This window comes from Rhinolophus sinicus, chromosome 12, assembly GCF_057876585.1.
Source record: "Rhinolophus sinicus isolate RSI-liver-muscle chromosome 12, RSI-T2T, whole genome shotgun sequence".
NCBI lineage: Eukaryota > Metazoa > Chordata > Mammalia > Chiroptera > Rhinolophidae > Rhinolophus > Rhinolophus sinicus.
Window position 1 is genome coordinate 33,672,476 of NC_142512.1, and position 13,781 is coordinate 33,686,256.

Consider the following 13,781-nt stretch of genomic DNA (forward strand, 5'->3'; position numbering starts at 1 on the left):
AACACAATCTTTGATAGTTTGATCAATACTAGTTTAAGCAAAGATAAAACTAGCTGTACAACATGTCGATTTAGTACACAAAGGGGTCAATTCAGAGGCTTCTAAACAATTTTTTCTTCAACCAAAATGTTTCACTCTGCCACTTCAAGAGAGATCAATGTGTAGACACATGCCATCTGTTTTGCTGAAGCCTCAGCCAGAAGAAAATATGCCTACTATGGGATTTCAACCAAGATGAAATACAACAAGTACAAAAAACTGGCAAGTACTAGTCACTTGGAAAAAACATTGATCATATGACTCTTGTGAACGGGTGCCTGATCAAGACAATGTGGACATGTGAATGGACAGAAGGACCCAGAATCTGACTTGTGTGTGTGTGTGTGTGTGTGTGTGTGTGTGTGTGTGTGTGTGTGTATTGGGGGGATGTACATAATAGAGTGCAAGAGATAGGAAAACGGTAGGCCATGAGAACATTTGGGAAATAAACACTTTAAACAGCCCAAACTGATAGTGAAATTGCTAAGGGCACAGGAAATGAGAATCAAATGAAATAATATGCAGTTAATCATGGAAAGATTCCTGGGAAATATAGCATTTGAACCAGCTTTTGTAGGACATGTCACATGTCAATGGATAGGAATAACTAGATTATGCACATTCAATAAACTACTTACCTTAGTTTGGTTTAAAAAGTACTGGATTTCTACCATGTGTGTATTTCTAGTGGACTGTCTATGGGCACTTGGGAATACACCGATGAATAAAAACTGTTCACTCTGTAGGAGCTCAGTCTAGTCTGTGTGTGTGTGTGGGGGGGGTAATCAAAACAGGAAGGTTTGAAGCATGCTAACTATAAATTAGAGATTCTTGGGCTGGAAATACGTCAGCTCACCACTGCACGTTGTGAAGACCTGGCCTCGGCCTCACTGTCTGCAAGTCACTGAGGGGCCTGAACCTGGACTGCAATAGTTTGGACCATAATGGGGTGCTAGTGCTTTGTAAAGCTTTGAGCCACCTGGACTATGCCCTGCAGCTGCTCAGGCTGAAAAAAAAAACCAAAAAAACCCCACAACATTTGATGAGGAAACTCAATTTCTGCTGACACCTTTGGAAGAGAAAAATCCCCACCTGTGCATTTTATACCACCCTTGGGACAAGGATGAGGACAGGATCAAAGCTGTTCTCATCTGATGGGGAACACCCTGAAGTCATCTTCTCACAAAGACTTCTCCTTGGTCACAATGTGCATTTTTTTTTTTCCTGGCACATCCGGTCTCATAAATTGTCCATCGTGGCAGTGGGGACTGATTTCATAGCTACTCTTTCACAGAGTTCTATCAAAATGATTGTGGAATGTGATTCAGTGTACGTGCTATCTGGGCCTAGGACCTCTATCCCCATCTCTAAAATTTCCATCCTACCTTGTAGTATTTAGAACAAACACATTAAAGGGATAAATACTTTGGAAAGAAAAAAGAATGGAAGATATGATTTCTCAAAACTCTGTTATGCTTTTCATAAATTAGTAAATTTAGGGGACAGCAGTCTGTGAGCCACACATCAATGGACCCTCTAGCCTCACAGTTCTGCAAGGGGCTTACACAATTTACAAAATTATTGCTTAAAGCTGATGTTCAATCGCATCAATGTCTCTACCTTCTAACCTTTCCGTGACTTTTATAATCCCAACAAAACCTAATTTGTAGACTTAACTAATTGGGATATTTGAGGGAATGAAATCACATGATTTCTGTATGCTTCTTTTTTTTTCGTAGGACATGCATTTAATAGTCAACTGCATGGACAATATGGCATATTATTCCAAACAATATACCAAACATACTACGGCTTCAAAGATGTACAACTTTAAAGTTTCAAAGGTTTAAAAATTATTTTTACAGTGTTCTGTGAAAAAAGAAAAATTGAGAAGCTATATCTCTCTAAGAAATCTTTTGAAAATATCTTAATTTTTTTACTGTAAAAGCAACGAATTCATTATCATAAATGTTTTTAAAAATACAGGTATATATAGTAAAGAAAATCTTCTTTATTCATGAGATAATTTAATCAACTTTTTACCTAAATCAGCTCTGCTATTGTCATTGATGTGTCTTATTTTTCATACAAGACATACTTACTTCCTGAGTTAGTATGTATAAAGTCCCAGCTTCAAAATCTGGGTGAGGGTTGGGGTCTCAAATATCCTCCAACTTACTACTGACTGATGGTTCTCAAATAATCTATCTGCCCAAGCCCTGTTATTCATTTTTTCTGAGCTTCCTGAGCTTTCAGGCTCTTTCCCCTTAACTCCTTGTATAGTTTTCCTATTCCTACATAGTTAACACAGATTTAGAGGCTTAAAACAACACAGATTTACTCTATTACTTGTGTGTCAGAGGTTCCAGTTAGCTGGGTCCTCTGCTCAGGGTTATACGAGACTCAATCCAAAGTGTGGACTGAAATTGTACTCTCTCCTGAGGCTCTCCGTCCTCTTCCAAGCTCATTCAGGTTTCTAGCATCATTAAATTCCTTGTGGTTTTAGGACTGTGGTCCCCATTTGTTAGCTGGAGCCACTCTTAAGTTACAGAGGCCCTAGCTGACCTTTTCACAATATGCCAACTTATTTCTTTAAAGCCAAAAGAAAATCTCCTATCCAGTCTGCTACCACGTTTTCCCCAAAATAAGACCTAGCCAGATCATCCGCTCTAATGTGTCTTTTGGAACAAAAATAAGACCCAATCTTATAGAAGACCCAGTCTCATATTACATTAAAATAAGACTGGGTCTAATATTAATTTTTGCTCCAAAAGATGCATTGGAGCTGATGGTCCAGCTAGGTCTTATTTTCGGGGAAACACGGTATTAACATGCAGTCTTATAGAACAACATAATCGTGGGAGTGACACGTATATCACCTTTATTATTTAACCTAACCTAATCAGAGGAGCTGTTATACTCAAGGGAAGGAGATTATACATCAGGGGGCATGAATCTTAGAGCCATATTAGAATTCTTACTGCCATTTCCCAGAAACATTAGCCTCTTCTTACAATGATGCTCCCACCCTCTTCCCCTTTGCAACATCCCTAATGAAATCTGTAAGTACATTCACAATGAAATTTAGAAGACAGTTGGGCTTTGTGTTTTTGTCTTATCAATAAACATGTATTTTCCAGTTTGTTAAACTCTGTGAAAATCAATATTACACAAGTTATTTTCAGCCTTGTAAGAAATATATTCCTTTCACTTTGATGGTGAGGAAAGTGAATCCTAGAGTGTTTAAATGATGAGCTTTGTGTCATGTGGTTCTTAACTAACCCACTGAAGTTTTGATTCCAGACCCCCTAACTTTTTAAATCTACATTGCTTTCACCCTCTCACTACATTCATAGTTGTCTCAAGGATGTTGTTGAAGACAAGGGCAAGGAATGAAACAGAAGAGCTTTGGGTTCTCATAGGATCAATAGACCACAGAGGCAGTGTCTTAATCTGCTCTGGCTGCTATAACAAATTACCACAGAGTAGGTGCCTTATAAACAACAGAAAATTATTTCTAACAGTTCTGGAGGCTGAAAGTTAGGGTGCCAGCCTGGTTGGGTTCCGGTGAGAGCCTGCTTCTGGTGTGCAGACTTCCCATTGTTTCTTTACATGGCGTAGGGTTGGGAGATCGCTCTGGGATCCCCTTATAAAGACACTAATATCATTGATAAGGTTTCTGTCCACATGATATAACAACCTCCCAAAGACCCCACCTCCACACTCCACATTGGGATTAGGTTTCAACCTTGAATTTTAGGGGGACACATTCAGTTCATAACAGGCAGAAAATACATACTGCTGGGGAAGGCATCATTAAAATCAATGAAATCTATTTATTTTAGGTTTCTGATAGAAATTATTTTAACCAAACTAGTTAAGTTACTTCTATGCCTATCTTAGAGAGAATTATCAGGAATGAGTACTGATTTTTATCAAATAAATTTGGGCCATCAATTTTGATGATCCTATATATTATTTTGTATTTAATTTTAATAATATCGAAACGTATTTTTCCATCTCTGGGTTAAATTTTTCATGGTCATGATGTTAATATTACCACTAGTATTTACTTCTCTGTGATCTTGTCCCTCATATATTTGTTCATAACTTTTTTATAAACTTCTTACATCATACTGTTTAGCAGTGTCTCTTGTAATTTTTTTTTTTCTGAAGGTGAGAGTTTCTGACTTTTAATAAGGAAGTTAAAATGTTTTATATTTACTGTTCATCCTGCAGAATGATATCATACAGAATTGATAGGCAGAAAGGCAGAAGATGTTAGGGTCCTAGATTTCTAATAACTTTTCAGAGAGGTGCGCTTGGGTCAGAATGCATCTAGAGGCATTGTGGTACAATGGTCTAGACAAGGGTTGTCTAAGTTTGGTCTAGGGACCACTGGGAATCTATGAGACCCTTCTTGGAGGTCCATGAAACCAAAACCATTTTTAAAATCTATACAGACATATTTTCTATCAGTGTCAAAAACTGAAAAATAAAGAAAATAATATAAACAACAATATAATTGTTATCAATAATTATCCCCCAAATAACACAATACCCTTCAAACATTTCTACTTGCTCACTTTCTCTTCTAAAATCTTATTTTGATAAAGCCTCCTTTAATTTTGTTTCAGATTATTTTATATTTGCCGTTATATTTGTACAAATCTTAACAAGTACACTAATGCTCACACCTGCCATATTAGTAATTACTTGTACCTACCTATAATAATACTGTTTTTCTGCTCAGCACTCTTATCTACGTATTGATTTTCCCAGAATTTTAGAATTAGTTTTCAATAGAAAATATTTTCAGTAAATTCTTTCAGGCAGAATGCATTTAAAGGGTTTTTATAGCAAAAGATGTCTTTATTTTTTCCTGCATACTGAATGAAAGTTCTAAAAAGGAAGGGTCATGGAAGTTTATCTGGGGTGGAGTAGGGTTTCTCAGTATATTCTGCTATTTTCAATATTTTTTGCACTTATTATAGATATAAATGACCTCTAAACACTACCATCTTGTCTGCCCACAATCACCAACCTAGAAGTCAATCTCTGATGCCCCAGTGTTTAAAAAGAAAAACAAGCAAAACAAAACAAACAAACAAACACACAAGAAAAACAACAACAACACACAAAAAAAACCTCCACAGTACTCTTAGATTTAATCTGGACGCAAATACTACAAATAGCTGCTCTGAGCTATAATAGCTGGTTAGCTGAGTTGCAGTCCCTTCATGTGCTGTATTTCATAGAACATAGAACATCATTAGAGGTATAATATATCATTATTTTTTATGAATGACTACAAAGAAAAACTGCTGCCAATTAAAGTATCACATTTCATGATTGTAAGATACTTCCAAAAGACTAAATCAAGCTTAGCATGTGAAAAACTGTGACGCTAAGAATTGATGAAATATGGTAGTTACCAGGTTGACTGCTCACAGTTCTCTTCTCTAGCCCCAGCTTTGGCTCTAGGCTATTTTGGAAGATCTATGCCTGAGAATTTCTGGGGGGAAAAATGCTACTGCTTTTAAAGGCCTCCCGCTCTGGCTTTTTCATTAATTTTATTGGGTTTCACTGTCGATCTTATTCCATTTGCTTTTGAGCTTCCTCAAAATTCCTAATTTATGTGGTTGAGGCAACTCTTCTAGCCTACCAGTGAGGTTGGAGATTTGTTTTTATATGCGTTCTGTCGTTTCTATCAGCATATTTTTATTGACCCATTTTGAACAATAACCAGACTTTTTCAATATCCTTATTTCAACTGTGTATACTGTACTCCTCATCTATGTCTTTTCTTTATATAGTACATTAGGCAATGAGCCAACAATGATTTTCATCTAAGTGAGATGAGATTTTATTCCTTTAGGCAAAATTTTGTTTTAAAATAAAGGCAAATTTCTCAGCCAGGAGCTCAGGTTTTTATAACTGACACTAAAACACAGACATCCATTAATTCAAAACTTACAAAATATCAACAGCCAAGCCTGGAAGTAACTGAAGACTTTCTGCCTGAAGATGTTATAACAACCAGCAAACTTCTCTATTCAGTCCATAATATAAATTATACAGACCAAAATGAGTTTTAAAAATGCCTTTTTCAAACATCATGGTTGTGTTGTGACTGTTAGATCAGAACCCTTGGGGACGTGATACTCAACCATACATTCACAACACCACAGGTGAAATCTAAATATGTCAGAAATTCACAAATGTCAAACTACTACAAGCAGACACTCTTTTCTTTGAAAGCAGTTTCATACAACAATGCAAATGTTTTAATGCTTACCTTTTTAAAGTCTCTTCTGAGCTATAATAGCTGGTATACTAAAAAGTGAGCTATCATAGAAAAATTCATATAATTTAAAATAAATACTTTAGGAAATTTGGCAAAGGGATATAAATAAAATCAAGCCAGGGATAAATTCAGTACAAAATGTACACTCTAAAATGTTTTGGAAAGGTTAGTAATAGATCACAAATGTGGCAACTAAAAAGGTTAAGAGTACTACTTTCACCTACTAAGATGATTAGTTTGAACAAATGTAGTAGTTGAGTGGACATGGTTTGGTTAGTGTTTCTGTTCTCCCACTTACTACCTAAAACCTTGGATGTGTTTCTAAACCTTTCCAAGCTTTGGTTTTCTTATCCTAAAATGCTAGATAATAAAGACACTTTACTCATAGGTATGTTCTAAAGTTTAAATAAGGTAATGGATGTAAAAACATTGATAGTTTCTGAGATGTAGTTAAAGCTCCATACATATTAGTTATTACTACTAATATTACTGGGTTTGAGACAAAGATGTGGTGATGAGCCGCAGTTACTTAAAATGCCAGCCACTTTTGTTTAATATAAAAATGATAGGCTCATTTATGATACATTGCTTAATTCTTAGACTTTAGGTGTAATCTGCTATTATGAATTTAGCAAAGTTCGACACTACTGTAGAGTATTATAACTCAAAGTACAAACTAATTTGAATTGCACTTCATAATACCAAAGAATGTAACGCTTTGAAACAAATTCATAGAAATAACACAATAGAAACAAACCCACAGTTGGTACTACATTCTCTGATCTCTTTTGATAATATTAAAAAAATATGTATGGACCCTTCTGACATTTAGAGATTTTCTTGTTCTTTCCTTTCTTTTTGTCTTTTTTCACATAGAACTGAAGAATGCAAGTATTGTGACAAATCATGGTTTTGATTAGTAGCAAAGTATTTCTTAACAGAGCTAATAGTAGTGGGCTAAATATTCCCTACAGAACTATTAACACTTAACAGGAATTTCCTAATCATTTTGAAAATCTGGATTCTAAATTTGTTCTGGTTTAGAACATTAATGACACTCTCATAAGCTTTATTTCCTATAATAATTCCATTGGATTCAGCATTCTTTATGTTTCTTTAATGCTGTATGTTAAAAACAGTGGTGAGGAATATCCATTGCTTCTGGTTTGGGTCATATAGTTAAATGTGGATTATATACAGGAAAATTCAAGCCATCTACTAAAGAATTTAGGTTAATAAAATTAATATACTAAGTCACTATTAGCCTAGATTAAAGAATAATCTGCATCTCAGACCAAGATTATTTTTATATGATAACACCCATCACATCCTCATTTACTAAATGCTATCTAAATTTGACTTGCATTCAAGTCTGATCGATATACTTTATGATTCAGTATTCCAGATGCTTTACGAGATTCTGGAGAAAAAGCAAAGATGTACAAGATATGTTCCTTATTTTGGAGACGTTCACACCTTTTGTAGCCACAAGATAATGCCACTGTCTAAAGGACTGTTTCAAAAGCTGTACATGTATGCATGTGTTTTCTTTCATATACTGCCTTTTCTCTCTCTCCATCTCTCTCTCTCTCTTTCTCTCTCTCTCTCTCTCTCTCTCTCTCTCTCACACACACACACACACACACACACACACAATAATTCTGATTCATAGCTTAACAAAATACTGGGGAAATATATCCATAGAACATAAACTATAGTAATACATTGTTTTCCTGAATTATCATCAGCTTCTTTGTAAATTTAATATCAAGTCCACTGTTGCATTTTTGAGATGATATGTTAATGGAAACTACCAGTTCCATATCTGACTTTACTACCTTCTTTCTATTTGTTAGTTTTTGGCGATGAAATGTTTCTAACGCTCAGATTGAGAGATAAATTTGTGTCCAGAGTTGATTCTGCATGCAAATATTCCATTATTTTGGCCATAACTATAATCTGGCCCAAGCACAGAAATTATACAATTTTATGGCTCAGAGACTAAAGAAGCAAAATGGCATCTTACCATCAGAGGTCCAGTTTCTTGGATCCCTTTCTTGGCTTTATTCCAGGGAGAAATGCAAGATCATAGTTGGGTGTCCAACACTGGCAAGAAGGTTGACAAGGTGAAACATATTCCTGTGGCAAAATAAATAAATATATACATATATACATACATAAATACATAAAAAAATACATGTATACATACATTTTAAAAGGATACATTTCTAGTTAAAGTAATGATTTTATTTTCTTCTTTAAGTTGCATCTACTTTTTTTTGCTCTCTGTAAATCCACAGGAACAATGGGCCTGAAAATTTAGTGAACATAAAAAAAAAATCACCCAATGATTTGTGAAAAATGTTTATGAATGGATTCTATTCACTAGTTTATAATTAGTAAATCTGGCATAAATTCAATGTTTCTGATATAGTTGAACTGAGTTTTACATTTTTGTGAAAAGAATAAATTTTAGAAAGGAATACATCAGATACTAAGATGTGAACTTACAGCTGTTGTTTCACGTAGTTAAAATAAGTGTTAAAGAAAAAAATATTCATGACACCTGTTACATAGTAAGGCAGAGTTTATTCAGGACAATGGTGACAGAGTAGGGAACATTGCAAAAGGGTTTTGCAGTGGGGGAGAAAGATTGGAATTAACTCCAAATACAATTAACAAAAATGGGAATTTATAGCCAAGGGGGGTGGGTGTCGATGGGTAGAAAATTACTAAGAGAATTACCTACACCAGACAATTCTGGCTAAACTAACCTAAGGATTCTTGCTGAAGGTGATTTCTTCATAAATGCTTGGAGGATTGTGGAGGATGAAAAACCCAGTCTGATATCCAGCATGATCAAATATTTAAAATGGAGGAATCTAGCTATACTGACCTTCCAAACTTATTTATTTTTTTTTGTCATAATCTTTATATCTCAATTCTTGGCTGTACTATAAATTTCTGTTTTCTAAAATTTCATGCAACTTCCTTCAAGCAAACTTTACATATATATGAACTACTCAACTAAATACTTCCAAAATTTTGCACCTCAATTGTTGAGCATGTAATTCACCTTGCGTAATTTTCACAAATACATTCTTGGTACAAAAAGAGATACATATGAATTCAAATTAGCAACTTTTTATCTGCCCAAAGTTCTGTTTCTGATTTTATTTTAAAAAATTATAAAGGACAATTGTAAGTTTGTCTCCATAGATACTCTATGTCATGCAGGGTCTCTGGTCCCGCTTCCCGCATAAAAACGCAGGATACGGTGAGACCAAAAAGGAACACGAACAGAGCCCTGGATAGCGGGTTCATACTACTATAGTCTTGCTGGTGGCTGGGTTGGTGATACAGGAAGCAGGCTCCACACAATGCACAATCCACCATCTGCTTCTCTGCCAACCAACCAAGACCTTGCTAACTGCAATCTGTGCTTGCTAGCTTAGCCATGACAATTATATTAGTGGCTAATGGCTAACTGGTTACAGCAGATAGCTATCTACTACCTGAGCCAGCACCTTTCCACGTGAGGTTGAAAGCCTGGAAACTGCTCTCTGGGACTCTGTCTCCACATTCTAGCACTACAAAGTTGAAAAAAATTATTAAATCATTTTGTGCCTCAGTTGTCTCAACCATTACATGAGGACAATCCTGGATTTATAATGATGACTGATTGAATTATAATGGACAGACACCTTGTGCTCTATTACCAATATCTTTATAATCTGTGCATCATATTTGTCCTCAGAGATATTAGAAAAGAAAGGTTTTGGCTGTATAAATGATTCTGAGAAAAAAAAAACAGAAGAGGAATCTAGGCTTGGTGACTTAGAAGACAGCCAACGATCATTGGCTGCAGATGACTAAATACTCTAAACCACTGCTAACTTGCAGAATATGTGCTTTGTAGAAAACATCTCATTAAAATTCCAAAGTAGCTACAAGACATTCACATTTGGGAAATTTGAAAGGTAGCGTCTTCTTTTTTTTTTTTTTTTTTTTAGATAAAAAGTGCTATTAAAGGTGGTAAGTTCATGGGTGAAGCTCATCCCATCAATCAAACTTACTGAATTCAAGAAAGGTCTCCTCATTCTGACCTCACCCAGATGGTGACTGATTTTAATAGAGACTTCCTAGCACTAAGCTCTCTTCTAAAGCAATTGATACATTTCTTGATCTGGAAAAGGAATAGTGTCTCTGAATCTGAATGTGTTATTTATTTAACTTATAAAAAACCAAATCCCACCAATCAATGAACTTTTATGAGCTTAACATTCAGTATGTAAAGATGTAGAAGACAACATGGGCTTCATCCTAATACAGGAAACGCAAACAACAAACATACAAAACACTGAATACAATTTGTTAAATGTTACACTTGGAAGATCAAGGTTTATTAGTAATGCAGAAGAGAAAGTATTTCGTATTCAGCGGGAGTGACATCAGTAATTTGTTTATTTGGTAGTGTGGTCGGTTGATGAAAAACCTGCCTTAGAGTGTTTTTACCTCTGGAAAAACAAGTGGTGATAAGTTTGAGACAATAGCTACTCCCAAGATTTAGTTCTTGAGTGATTAATGATGAGTTTAGTCCCCTTGCTTACTTGTGATTGCCAGGTAGCATGAGCAAAGCAACATTTGTAAACTTCTGAGAATTTGAGGTTGTTTATTACGGCAGCGTTACCTAGCCCAGTGCTTCTTAAACCTTTATTCAGTAGATCAGATTATTCGTGATGCTGATGGTGCTAGTCCAATGAAATACCTAATCTATCAAACTGATACTCTGGCAATAATGGGATTTTTAACCCCATAGTTTTACTCTAAGTTCAGGGCTTATTTCACAGCAGATAACCAGTATATAACATTGATCTACAGGTAGTAACTTGAAATGGAAAAAAAAAAAATAAATCAATATAGTAGAGCATAACCATCAGTTAAAAAGTGAAATAGGAAAAGTAAAAATAAAATAAAGTGAAATAGAATAGAAAACAATCAGGTTCTTGCAGGCCATAAGAGCAAATATTGTTTTGTGAGATTTCACAAACTATGGGTATATATTCCAGGTTGCTTTGGAAAATGTGAGACAGTCAAAAAAATGTTTTAAATCCAATAAATCATTAGATTTATTAATATTCAGAAATGTTTAGAAAGATTAAAACAATTATTATTCAGTGTCTCTTGAATAATAATAATAATAATAATAATAATAATAATAACACATTCCCTAACTTCTCTTGTAGTTTGGTGTAGCGGTGTAATCGGGTTCTAGCCATTGGGCTATGCAGTGTCATGTTGTATTACATTTTTATGCCTGATTCATCAATATTTCGAAATGTGATCTTCCAGGCTCTTACTCCTTCTTTCAGCCTAATGATGGTACCTGAAGCAGTTTGGGAAAAGACATTTTGAGGATGACAGAATCTCCATAAGTCTCTCCAACCTAGAAATACCTTGATCTTTATATAGGAGCAAAAAAATAAGCTATTAGGTTGGGAGCCTACTTGTTATAGCAGTCACTACTTTAGCTTACACAATTTGTACACACATCTTAACAAAAATCGGTAATGATATAATGGCTCTCAGCTTCTGAAAGTCTTCAATTGCCTTGGAATAAAAACTAAACTACTCACTATGGATCACAACGGCCTGAGTGACCTGACCTTTAGCTAGAACTCAGACCTCATTTTATGTCTTTCCCTAAATACCCTCAACTGGGCCCCGGGTACATTAAGTGTCTTGCTGGTCTTTAACATACTAAGAACGTGCCCTTTCCAGGAATTTTGCTCATGCCATGTCATCTGCCTGGAAAAACATCCCCCAGATATTTGCATGGCTCACGGTTGTGCATCTATTTGCTTTCTGTCCAGATGTTTCTCTCATGCTATGAATGCTGGGCTGGGACACAGCACTGTCAGGAAGTGCGGCAGAATCAGTGACCCTGGGAGTAACCCTGAATCTCAATCCATGGATATGAATGCTTCTCTCCATCCTTCAGGTAGTTAGTTTGGGGTGGCATTTTCAAGGTATTTCAGGAAATCTCAGGAGGATCAAGACACTGTTGCACAAAGTGGCATCCTCAGTAACACCTTCTCAATCCTTCTCTGCCTTAATTCTTCTCACTACCTCATGCACGTAATATACCATTGGCACCTAACTTCTTGTCTCACAATCTGCTCTCAGAAAAACCTAAGCTAAGATACCTTCCCCACTCCCATTTCAGCAGCCTCTAAGGGTCATTCTTTGTAGATGCTGTTTTTATCTTTGATTTTGGTGATATGTTTGTGGTGATATGTATGATATATTAGGCTTCTTGAATCTACATATTTAAGTGTATCATCAATTGTGGAAAATAATTAGCCAATATCTCTTTAAATGATATATATGTTTTTCTTTCTCCCGTCGGGAAAGCTAATTAGAATTGTTATATCTTTTCATTCTACCATTTATAATTCTTCATTTCTCTTTAATATTTTTAATCTCTCTTTTTTACATTCAGAATTCTTTTAATATGTTTACCAGTTCACTAATTCTCTTTTTTAGCTTTGTTCCTCCTGCTTTGTTCCTAATTTCAACTATTGTTTGTTCATCATGTCTAGGTTTTTTTAGTTATTTTTCAAATCTGTAGATAACTCAGTCATTCTTTAATTTTGCTTTTGTACACTTTTTTAAAACATATGAAACATACACATTTTATATTTTCTTTTATATAACTCTAATATGCTAATATTCTGCCACTGTGTTGCATAACTCAGTTGCGTTGACTAGTTTCCTTGTGTGCTTTGTGAATTTTGAACAGTAAGCTCAAATCTTATGGAAACATTATCCATACAAGATATTTTTGGCCCAATTTTAATGTATATTGCTCCTGGCAGCACTTTAATTGCTTTTGCCAGATGGTTGGGGACTCCTAGCTTTGGGGGTCATATAGCCTTAGTGAATTTTGGCTCCAAAGCCAATGAAGGTAGATGAGAAATTTGAGGAGGAGACATTTGTTATACATATTTTTTTGTGCCTCTATCCACTACCAAAGCCAATGACAGACAAGTCTTCCATTGCAGGACATTTTCTTTTGTTATTATTGGCCCACACAGAGGTGGCAATTTTGCATATTTTTGGCTTTCTCCAGCTTTGTGGAACATCTTGGATCTGAACTCCTACTGTGTGGAGGCTTCAGGGATTGTCTCCTGCTGCTAGGCTTTCATTGATTAACAAATGCTCCAGGCACTCATGCTTGTCTCAGAACTCACTTATATCTTACGATGTTTTTTGTTGTTTCTGATACTACAATTTCAGAGATTCATTTAATGTTTTTAATATTTTACCTATGATTTTAATGTGCCCAAACCTAGGCAGATTTCTCCTGCTCTCTAGTTTAGTATGTTGCCAGAAAAAGTCAGCTCCCTTTCAGTACACAAATAAAATACGTTAT

General features: G+C 35.4%; 1 long non-coding RNA gene across 1 annotated transcript in view; it reads right to left on the reverse strand.

Moving 5' to 3' along the window:
- LOC148756534 (uncharacterized) overlaps nt 1-13,781 on the reverse strand; it is a 378,327-nt gene that overhangs the window by 272,335 nt on the left and 92,211 nt on the right. The window contains exon 2 of the long non-coding RNA XR_016018076.1: nt 8,373-8,485. This is a non-coding gene — a long non-coding RNA (uncharacterized LOC148756534). The remainder of the gene's footprint in view (nt 1-8,372; nt 8,486-13,781) is intronic.